The sequence below is a fragment of the Mauremys reevesii genome, linkage group 6 (assembly GCF_016161935.1).
Source record: "Mauremys reevesii isolate NIE-2019 linkage group 6, ASM1616193v1, whole genome shotgun sequence".
NCBI classification, from domain to species: Eukaryota; Metazoa; Chordata; order Testudines; family Geoemydidae; genus Mauremys; species Mauremys reevesii.
The window spans coordinates 128623260-128635167 of record NC_052628.1 but is presented as its reverse complement, the minus strand read 5'-3'; positions in this window follow the sequence as shown (position 1 = coordinate 128635167).

Genomic DNA, 11908 nt, shown 5'->3' with positions numbered 1-11908 from the left:
GGAGGCACGGAGAACAGGAGGATGAGTACCACACCCTTTATTGATCGGTCAGCTGAGCAGGTGCTCTCATCGGCTAGTGCCAGAAGAGAGAGACACTGTACAAGCCCGGACGGGCCCTTTTATAACCAATAACAAACAACTTAGCCTACGTTTGTCTACGTCATTCGGCTGACCTGTAGAACCTGTACATGTATCTGTTAGGGGATAATTGGGTACGCAGGATACATATATCATTTTGTGGGGGACACAAGATACATACAGCTGTTGAAGATACATTTATCACGATAAGGGGAGACAGGATACATCTATTGACCCTTTGTACTAAGTATCTTGGAGTAGGGTATGGGAAGGCAGCTGCACTTGGGGAGCCAACATATACTTGGGGAGCCAAACAAAACTGATAAGCGAAATAGCTGACATAGGTAGAAACACGTCCTTTGTTCTATTGAGTTCTTCAAGCTTTCCAACAGTTGGACTAGATGACCTTCTGAGGTCCCTTCCAACCCTGATAGTCTATGAGCTGAGGACTGAGGAGTACAAGCATTATCAGACACCAGGAGGAAGGTCCTGTGGTGAGGATAAAGAAGGTGTTGGGAGGAGGCCATGGGGAAGTAGCCCAGGGAGTTGTAGCTGTCATGCAGCTGTTCCAGGAGGCACCATAGACAGCTGCGATCCACAGGGCCCTGGGCTGGAACCCGGAGTAGAGGGTGGGCCCGGGTTCCCCCCAAACCTCCCAACTCCTGATCAGACACAGGAGGTTCCACCAGAGGGGAAGGTCTCTGGGCTGTTCCCCGACCCACACGGTGGATCAGTAGAAACTTCAGGGATTGTTCTTACTCTCTTTTCCCCATGCTGGCCAGTGATGAGGTTATCTGAGCAAACAGCAGATTTGAGCTATGAAAGTTGCCAAACTGAGGGCTACTGTGAATCTCTGAGGCGAGCAAAATCTGCCAATAAGCTCAGGACTCACCAAGGTAGAGGAGGAACTTTGTCACAGTCCCCAAAACACAACTTCAGCCTACCCTGCATCAGCCAGATCTAGGGTCCTAATTTTTTTTAATCGATTTAAAGTAAAATAGGTTGACGCTCAGTCAACCCGTGAAACTCTTTGCCGGGGATGTTGTGAACGCCAAGACTATAACAGGGTTAAAAATATAACTAGAGAAATTGATGAAGGAAAGGTCCATCGATGGCTATTATCCAGTATGGGCCGGAATGGTGTCCTTAGCCTCTGTTTGTCAGAAGCTGGAAATGGTCAACAGGAGATGGATGGCTTGATGATTCCCTGTTCTGTTCATTCCCTCTGGGGAATCTGGCATTGGCCGTTGTCGGAAGACAGGTTGCTTGTGCCTCTGCGAATCTTCCAAGGACAGAAGTGAGATGGAGAGTACACGAGAATTTATGAAAGAGTGATCTAGAAGCATTCCACAGTGTTGCAAATCATGGCCTTGTGGACAGACAGAAAGCAAAGTGGGGGATTCTTCCCCCCACCCCAGGCAATACAATGAATATAGCTTCTGTTTCCTTCCGTTGGAAGACACTTGCACACCTGCTGGGCCAAGACTGCTGCCTGGGACGGCGGGTGCTACAAGTGGCCAGCAGTGGGCCAGAAGGATGAGGATTGTGCAGGAGGTTTGCCAATAGGGGCAAAGAGAAACCAAAAGCACCTTGCTTTCAAAAGAGCCAAGGAGGAGAAGGACACAATCCACAAAGAAAGACTCCTCTAGAGGTTCCTGGATGAAGAGAGGTGGAGCAGACAGCAGGACTGATTGCTCAGGGAGAGAATGCTGGGGATGTGGGCCAGAAGGGTGATTCATCCAGCTCAGTTACAGTGCCTGCACCAATGCATGTGCCAGCTGCAATGTTTGCAGGTGCACAGGTACATGCAGGCAGGACAGTGGAATGGTCCTGGTTCACAATGGTTGGAGGGTGGAGTTTCTAGCAGGGCCAGTGAACAAAATTACAAGTAGGGTTTGTTTTCCAAACTATTCACAGTTGTGTGTCTGAGAGAAAGATCCTCTAACCCCTGTCCAAGAGATGTACCCCTGTCTCCGAGAACAGTGAGGTGGCAGAGCGCTTACTGGTTTATGACATATACTACACTCTTTCTGGTCAGCCCTGAACTCTCCAATTCCATGATTAATCTTCTTCTGACACTGAATAGCTTTTATATTTTGGCTGTAGTGATTATTCAGACACTCAGCCAAATCTCAATCCCGCTCCCACGTGGTACCTCAGTTTCCAACTCTCTAAAGTGGGGATAATCCTGACCCACATTCAGAAAGTGGTTGATCTTCTCTCTTTCTTCCCAAGTCCTTGCCCTCCTGGCCCATGTTAGTGCCTGTCTCACACCCCCCGCCCCCCACCCCAACCTGCAAGGTCTCATACACAGTCTCCTGCCAGCAAAGGGAAGCTGCTCCCAGATCTGGAGCTGCATTTGCATGTCCTGAGTACTGTCCTGCACCATGTTCACCATGTGCAGGTAGGTCATCAACCTCCATCTCTGCCCCAGGTGCAGGATGGCCTCTGGTTCCTGCTCCCTCAGGCACCTGGAGATGCTGAAATAGGGGTTGGGTTGGCGGAGCAGGAGAACACCCCATGAGGTTAAGAAATGGCAGTGAGAGCCTTTTCCCTCCCTGGGAAATTACGTTGTCCCTCTGTGGGGAATCCCTTCCTGGCAGATGCTGTGCTTTCATTCCTGGACACTGCCAGGAGGCCCAGCTTCCATCCCTAGCAGCTTGGCTGTTCCATCCCCTACTGTGAACCTAAACTGCCTTTAAAGGACTATCCAAGCCCCTCCCAGGCCTGCTCCCATTGTGGGTCTCTCTCTCATGGCTGAGCACAGACTATCCTTATATTGCCCAGCAGGCCTGGATCCTAGTTACATGCTGTTCCTTCTCATAAGGAAGCCCAATCTGGAAGGCTCTTTCTGTTGCATCTGCCCCCCGCAGGGTATGAATGGTGCATTGCTGTTTGTTAGTCTATAAGTTGCCACAGAACTCATTGCCGCTTTTACAGATCCAGACTAACACGGCTACCCCTCTGATACTTGACTGCATTGGTAATGTTGGTTCCACCATCCTACCACCACACGGGGCTACTCTTTCACCAGCCTGGGCCAGGTGCTTCCTAGGCAGCAGAGATACAGGCACTGCCCCAAGGAAAAAGCCTCTAAAGCAACTGGGTGTAGGCCAAGGCTGGGACATGACAGCCACAGAGTAGCAGATGGCTATCCAGGGATGCTTCACTCCCATCTTGTTGGTTTCACAATTGTTAAGGGGATATTTTTAACAGTGAAATGAACATGCCAATGTAATGGCACATGTGGGCACCACCATCCTCTAATGGCGAGAATCAGCTCTGTCCAGTTATGTGTTGTGACGTTGCACTCCATATGCTATATAAAAATATGCTTATTAAGGTGAATATGATGTAACTGGAATATGCTTTATGCAAAAGGTCTCCTGTAAGGTAGCATTACAAAGCTTATAATCTACTGAGTGTGATCATCCTATTCCTATGTATGTATCATTCTTCTATCTGAAGCTAGAAATGTGAAATATAACTCTGAGGTCCTATTGTAATTATGCAAACCTTCCTGTGTATGTGTGGGCCAGCCCATGGGTAATGAAAAATGAGGTCTCACAGGGACATGTGACCATGTCACATGATGCTGGAATCCATCTTAAATCTGGTGCTTTTCCATTTAGAAGCAGGGGTGGGGACCCAGAGAGACAAAACATTCCTGCCTTGTGCCAAAGCTATAAAAAGGGGTAGAGCAGGCCAGAGGAGGCTTCCAGTCATGAGACAGCCCCTGTTTTCCACCTATGATAGCTGCTAGAACTAATAAGAACTGTACTGGGGAAAGGATTGGGCTCAGACTAGGAAGGAGTCTAGTCTGTGAGCAAAGCTTATTAGGAGGATGGATAGCTCAGTGGTTTGAGCATTGGCCTGCTTAAATCCAGGGTTGTGAGTTCAATCGTGCAGGGGGCCATTTAGGTATCTGGGGCAAAAATCTGTCCAGGGATTGATTCTGCTTTAAAGCAGGGATTGGACTAGATGACCTCCTGAGCTCCCTTCCAACCCTGATAGTCTATGGAACATCTTTGAGGGTGAGATTTTACCTGTAACCAGTTTCTTAATGTATTAGGCTTAGACTTGCATGTTTTTGCTTTATATTGCTTGGTGACTTACTTTGTTCTCTCTGTTATGACTTGGAACCACTTAAATCCTACTTTTTATACTTAATAAAATCACTTTTGTTTACTAATCAACCCAGAGTAAATGATTAATACCTGGGGGAGCAAACAGCTGTGCATATCTCTCTATCAGTGTTATAGAGGGCAAACGATTTATGAGTTTACCCTGTATAAGCTTTATACAGTAAAATGGTTTATTTGGGGTTTGGATCCCATTGGAAGTTGGAGTCAGGTAACCTGCAGAACTGTTTTCACTTAAAGTCTGCAGCTTTGGGGGCATTGCAGGCTAGTGTGTCTGGCTCAACAAGGCAGGGTTCTGGAAGTCCCAAGCTGGAGGGGAAAACAGGCTCAGAGGTAATTCCAGCACATCAGGTGACAGTCCCAAGGGAGTCTCTGTGACCGAACCCATCACACTGGCGTAGTCGAGCAGGATCTGTGCACAGCTGATAGTGATTTTAAGTGAGTTTTAGGTGTGGTGGCCGGAGAACAGACAAAGTGGTTACTGGTTTGTTATTTTCTGTTTGCTCATTTCGGGTAAGGGAAGTAGGGACAGAGAAGTCAGCAATATGAGTGAGACTGAAGCTCAGAAGAAGCTAGAACTGCACAGGTTGCAGATTGCCCAGAAAAGCTGAACACTGCATGCTGGGAAAGTCCCTGTTAACTGAGAAGCCCCTGAGCAGAGTGAATCTCAGTGTCAGTGAACTGCAGAGAGGTGTGGCCCCACCTCTGGGTCTGTGCTGAAGCTGACTGGCGTGTCTAACTCAGCAAGGCAGAAGTAGAGTGGTGCCTGTTCTGGCAGGACGGTTGTTCTTAGTGGTATTGCCCCTCATTGAGTGACAGTCTCAAGGGAAGATGAATGGAAATTGATATGCAATTTGCCCAGGAAAATGCTGCCATGGAGGCAGAAGCAGCCAGACAAAGGGCTGCTCACCAGCAAGCACTGGACTTAAAAGACAAAGAAATTGAGGCCCAGAGAGAAGCACAAATTGAGACCCAGAAGCATGAACTGGCTGTAATAGAATGAAAGAGGTGCACAGAGACATGTATCCTGAAGGTGGTGACTGCTGCGGTGGGAACAGACCCCAGGGACTCTGTAGCTGGAAGCAAGCCCAACCTAGGTGAAAGTGGGGCTATTTTGCTGGTCACTGAAGAGCCTGTCAGCTGGTAGCTGTGAGCCCACAACTAGGTCAGTGTCACATTCCCTTTTGGGGAACACAGGAGTATCTGCCCCAGAGGGGAGCCCAGACAGGGAAGTCCAGATGGAAGGTGAGGGGAGACAGGAGGGTCTGCCCACCTTTTATAGGAAGGCTTTTCCCCAGGAGGAGGGTGAAATGCCAGGCCCCTCACCTGTGGATCAGGTTTTAAGGGAAGACTGGGGGTCGAATCTCCTGGAGCCAACCTTTTGGTAACAGAGAATGGGGTGACCGAGGGGATCTTACCAATCCAAAGCACTCCATTGAAAGATGTTGTTCTTGCTGTGCTTGTAATAGATAACACTCTCGCTTCAAGGCAGGGAGAGGAAAAACTTTGCATTTGGAAAGCATCACAGGCTGGTGGGGTCCAACACAAAGAGATTCCAGAGGGAGGGGCCGAGGGCAGGCATGGTTGCAGTGCAGCCTTTCCTGGACAAAACCCCAACACATACCTAAATTGAGAGCCTTCTCAAAAGAGAACTGGGTAGCAGATGCCCTGTCCAGAAAAGAGGAATTTTAGGTATACTGACTCCACCATGGACAGTGTCCAAGTCTCTGACAGTAAGTTCAGGAGGAGGGTGTGATGTTGCACTCCATACGCTTTAAGGAAATGTGCTTATGAATATGACTTAACTGGAATATAATACCCCTTGTATGGTGTCATTAGAAAGCTTATAATCTACTGAGTGTGATCATCCTATTTGTATGTATGTATCATACTTGTATCTGAAGCTAGAAATATGAAGTCTAACTCTGAGGTCCTATTGTAATTATGCAAAGTGTGGGCTATTAATGGTGGCTTAGAATCTTGATGGCTCCTATTGACTAGGACAATTGGTTGTGAATAGGTTTATTTACCTGCAAGCCTTCCCGTGTATGTGTGGGCCCGTCCATGGGTAATGAAAAATGAGGTCTCACAGGGACATGTGACCATGTCACATGATACTGGAATCCATTTTAAATCTGGTACTTTTCCATTTAGAAGGAGGGGTGGAGACCCAGAGAGACAAAAGATTCCTGCCTTTTGCCAAAACTATAAAAGGGGGTGGAGCAGGACAAAGAGGGGGCCAGTCTTGATAAAGCCCCTGTCTTCCACCTATGATGTGTGTTGGAACTAACAAGGACTGTACCAGGGACAGGATTGGGCCCAGACTAGGAAGGCGTCTAGTCTGTGAAAGAAGCTTATTGGAACATCTCTCAGGGTGAGATATTATCTGTAATCAGTTTCTTAATGTATTAGGCTTAGACTTGCATGATTTTGTTTTATTTTGCTTGGTGACTTACTTTGTTCTGTCTGTTACTACTTGAAACCACTTAAATCCTACTTTTTATACTTAATAAAATCACTTTTGTTTATTAATGAACCCAGAGTAAGTGACTAATACCTGGGGGAGCAAACAGCTGTGCATATCTCCCTACCAGTGTTATAGAGGGCAGACAATTTATGAGTTTACCCTGGATAAGCTTTATATAGAGTAAAATGGATTTATTTGGGGTTTGAACCCATTGGGAAGTGGCTGCTGGAGTCAGGTAACCTGCAGAATTATTTTTACATAAAGTCTGCAGCTTTGGGGGCATGGCCTGGACCCTGGGTCTATGTTGCAGCAGGCTAGTGTGCCTGGCTCAACAAGGCAGGGTTCTGGAGTCCCAAGCTGGCAGGGAAAATGGGCCCAGAGATAGTTTCTGCACATCAGGTGACAGTCATAGAATCATAGAATCTCAGGGTTGGAAGGGACCTCAGGAGGTCATCTAGTCCAACCCCCTGCTCAAAGCAGGATCAAACCCAACTAAATCATCCCAGCCAGGGCTTTGTCAAGCCTGACCTTAAAAACCTCTAAGGAAGGAGATTCCACCACCTCCCTAGGGAACCCATTCCAGTGCTTCACCACCCTACTAGTGAAATAGTGTTTCCTAATATCCAACCTAAACCTCCCCCTCTGCAACTTGAGACCATTACTCCTTGTTCTGTCATCTTCTACCACTGAGAACAGTTTAGATCCATCCTCTTTGGAAACCCCTTTCAGGTAGTTGAAAGCAGCTATGAAATCCCCCCTCATTCTTCTCGTCTGCAGACTAAACAATCCCAGTTCCCTCAGCCTCTCCTCATAAGTCATGTGCTCCACCCCCCTAATCATCCAATGCCCACTGGAATCAATGGAAATATTCCTATTGACTTCAGTGGGTTTTAGATGAGGTCCCCACCACACTGAATTTAGATTAACATATTAGCTTCCATAAAGTTGTTTAATTTCACAGCCATCTCAGTGTGTACTAGAGAAGAACCCAGTTGGGGATATTACCTGCATGCATCCAAAACAAAAGAAGCTGCAGTACCCCTGTGCCACTACTCGCTGTGGAATTGACATCACTCTGTCAGCCAAGCAGAACATCCCATATTACAATATCATTCTGGGACGTGTTCCCCTGGGAACCAGTTAGGAGAGGCAGCTTAACAAAATGTTTTGTGGCAATTTTCGGTTCATTGCTAATGATGTGTATTTTGGAAGGCAACTGATCATGTCTTTGGATTTTATTGCAGTTGTCTCATTTAAATAATCAGTGTGTACTGTACTTTGTATGTAGCTCTGTTTCTAAGCACATGCATCATAATCTGCACAGCATGAAACCTGCAGCCCAGGGTGTGGCACAGATCGCCACTATGGTGGTCACCTTGTGCCCTTTCAGTGCTTCATGGCTACCAGCATAATTCAGACTGCCCTGGGGGCCTTATATCACTGCTTCCTATGTGCTGCAGCACTGCCTGGAATCTCCACATCAGTGTGTGCTGTGAACTCCAATACACTCCACCCATCCTCTGCCCCACTCACCTTCTCCACCAGCTCTTGCCAGGGGCTTTTGAAAGACAGTCTAACAACTCCTTTCCCCATTTCTTGCAGTGAGAGAACCCTGCTACACCTGGGTCCATTTACACTGCTCCGACTCTGTTCCCTGATGTAAAGGGGCCGGAATGGGGGGTCAGGATCTCATCCTATGTCTCTACCTCCAGGTCTGCTTGATCCAAAGCACACTGAAGTCAGTAGGAGCCTTTCCATTCGCCTCAGTGACCTTTGGATCAGGCCCTCAAGCCTGGAAAATATGCTAGAATTGTCTTTGTTTTATGAAGTATATTTAAATATGGGAAACTGAATCCCAGCCAAATTCATCGGGTTTGAGATTATATTTAAAAAAATATGTAGCCCACATTTATGAAAACATTCACTAAGCTTTCATGCAACCCTTGATCTGGTTATGCTGGGCCACTGACAGCTAATCTTGTGGCAGCTCTGCCATTGGGGGCAGCTAGGGAACTGCCCCACTGAGATGGAGGTTATTTAAGACTAATTTTCTCTCTGTACTTTAATTTTGGAGGCTGTAATCTTTCCCCCTTCCTCAGTATGTGTTTTGAGCATCTGTATTTGCCAATAACAATAAAGTCCATAATGAGTACAGCTGGTTGAAAGCTTTCCCATTGAAAGAAGTCACCAACATCTTGAAATTCAAAATTTATCAGCAAATAAATCAGACAAAATTTTCACAATTGCATCCTTATTTTGACCAGCTCTAGAGTTGGTTAAAATGTTCAAATTTCACACTTTTGAAAAAAAAAGGAAAAATACAAAAAGAATTCCCGAGATTTTCCTTCTTCTTCTTTTTTGCCACCTCTAATACTGAGTCATCCTCATTCTTCTTAGAGGAAAGAAACCCTCTGCTGAATTTCCATTCTGAACAGTGGGTAACTTCTCAGTGTGATTGTATTTGATTAGCCTGCTGCTTTTCCCATGTTCAGTAGTAATGCCTTGTTGTGTTACTCACAGGAAAGCTGGATTCCAAACTAAAGGCTGGGGGAAAGCCAAAGGCGACAGAAGAGCACATGATTTGGGTGGAGACATCCTCTAGGGAAGAATTTAGTAAAGGGGGATCTCTGTATCTTACTAAAGAGGATGGAAAATAAGTTGGTAAAGTACAGGTAGGAGGTAGGTAGTGGGGAACAGTCAAACGTAAAAGATTCCCCTTTAAATGCAACTGAATATTGAGAAAATGTACAAGTGCATATATACAAATGCTAGAAGTCTAAATACTAAGATGGGTGGACATGAGTGCCTGGAATTAAATGAGGATATTGATATAATAGGCATAGTAGAAACTTGGTGGAAGAGCATAACCAATTGGACATGGAAATACTAGGGTACAAAATGTATAGGGATTACAGAGTAGGTTGTGCTCAGAGGAGGGACTATATGTGAAAGAAAGCATAAAGTCAAATAAAATAAAAATCTTAAATTAATCAAATAGTGCCGTAGAACCTCTATGGATAGAAATTCCATGCTTGAACAATAAGGCCTGGTCTACACTGTGGGGGAGGGGATCAATCTAAGTTATGCAACTTCAACTACATGAATAGCGTAGCTGAAGTCGACATACTTAGATCTACTCACCGTGGTGTCTTCACTACAGTGAGGCAACAGCTGACGCTCCCCCGTCAACTCCGCCTGCACCTCTCGCGCCAGTGGAGTACTGGAGTCAATGGGAGAGCGCACAGCAGTCGATTTATCACATCTTCACTAGATGACATAAATTGACCCCTGCTGGATCGATCACTGTCCATCAATCCAGCAGGTAATGTAGACAAGCCCTAAGAGTATAGCAGCAGGAATATACTACCGACCAGCTGACCAGGATGGTGACAGTGACAGTAACATACTCCGGGAGATTAGAGAGGATGCAAAGGTAGAAAAAGCAAAAATAATGGGAATTTAAATTTTCCTCGTATTGACTGGGAACATGTCACCTCAGGACAGGATGCAGAGAGAAAATTTCTAGACATCGTTAATGACTTCTGCTTGGATAAGCTTATCCTGGAACCAATAGGGAGAGAGGCAATTATGATTTAGTCCTAAATGGAGCATAGGATCTGGTCCAGGAGTGGAATATAGCTGAACTGCTTAGTAATAGAGATGATAACGTAATTAAATTTAACATCCTTACAGGGTTCCAAAGAAACCCACCACAGAAGCATTTAACTTCAAAAAGGGGGCGTATCCAGAAATGAGGAAGCCAGTTAAAATTAAAAGAAACAATCACAAGAGTGAAATGCCTGCAAGCAGCATGGAGACTGATTAAAAATACCATAATAGAAGCTCAAATTAAAGGTATACCCCAAATAAAAAACAATAAGGAGCAAAATATATCATCCTGGCTAAACAGCAGTGTAAAAGAGGCGGTTAAATGCAAAAAGGCATCCTTGTAAAATTGGAAGTCAAAGCTAGTAAGGAAAATAGAAGGGAGCATAAACTCAAGCAACTCGAGTGTTAAAGTATAATAAGGCAGAGACAGAAATAATGTGACGAGCAACTAGCTAAGGGCACAAAAACTAAAAGCAATTTTTTTAAGTACTTCAGAAGCAGAAAGCCTGGCAAACAGTCAGTGGGGCCACTGGACAATTGAAGTGCTAAAGGAGCACTCAAGGAAGACAAGGCCACTGGGAAGAAGCTAAGTGAATTCTTTTCTTTGGTCTTCATTGCAGAAGATGTGGAGGAGGTTCCCACACCTGAGCCTTTCTTTTTAGGTTACACATAGAATCATAGAATATCAGGGTTGGAAGGGACATCAGGAGGTCATCTAGTCCAACCCCCTGCTCAAAGCAGGACCAGCACCAACTAAATCATCCCAGCCAGGGCTCTGTCAAGCCTGACTCTAAAAACCTCTAAGGAAGGAGATTCCACCACCTCCCAAGGTAACCCATTCCAGTGCTTCACCACCCTCTTAGTGAACTAGTGTTTCCTAATATCCAGCCTAGACCTCTTCCACGGCAACTTGAGGCCATTGCTTCTTGTTCTGTCATCTGGTACCACTGAGAACAGTTGAGCTCCATCCTCTTTGGAATCCACCTTCAGGTAGCTGAAGGCTGCTATCAAATCCCTCCTCACTCTTCTCTTCTGCAGACTAAATAACCGCAGTTCCCTCAGCCTCTCCTCATAAGTCATGTGCCCCAGCCCCCTAATCATTTTTGTTGTCCTCCACTGGACTCTCCAATTTGTCCCCGCCTATAGTGGTGCATGGGATTCTTCCTTCTGCACTTGTCCTTGTTGAACCTCATCAGATTTCTTTTGGCCCAATTCTCCAATTTGCCTAGGTCACTGTGAACCTTATCCCTACCCTCCAGCGTATCTACCTCTCCCCCCAGCTTAGTGTCATCTGCGAACTTGCTGAGGGTGCAATCCATCCCATCATCCAGATCATTAATAAAGATGTTGAACAAAACTGGCCCCAGGACCTGGGTCACTCCATTTGAAACCGACTGCAAACTAGACATTGAGCCGTTGATCACACCCATTGAGCCCAATGATCTAGCCAGCTTTCTATCCACCTTATAGTCCATTCATCCAATCCATACTTCTTTAACTTGCTGGCAAGAATACTGTGGGAGACCATATCAAAAGCTGTGCTAAAGTCAAGATATATCATGTCCACCGCTTTCCCCATATCCACAGAGCCAGTTATCTCATCATAGAAGGC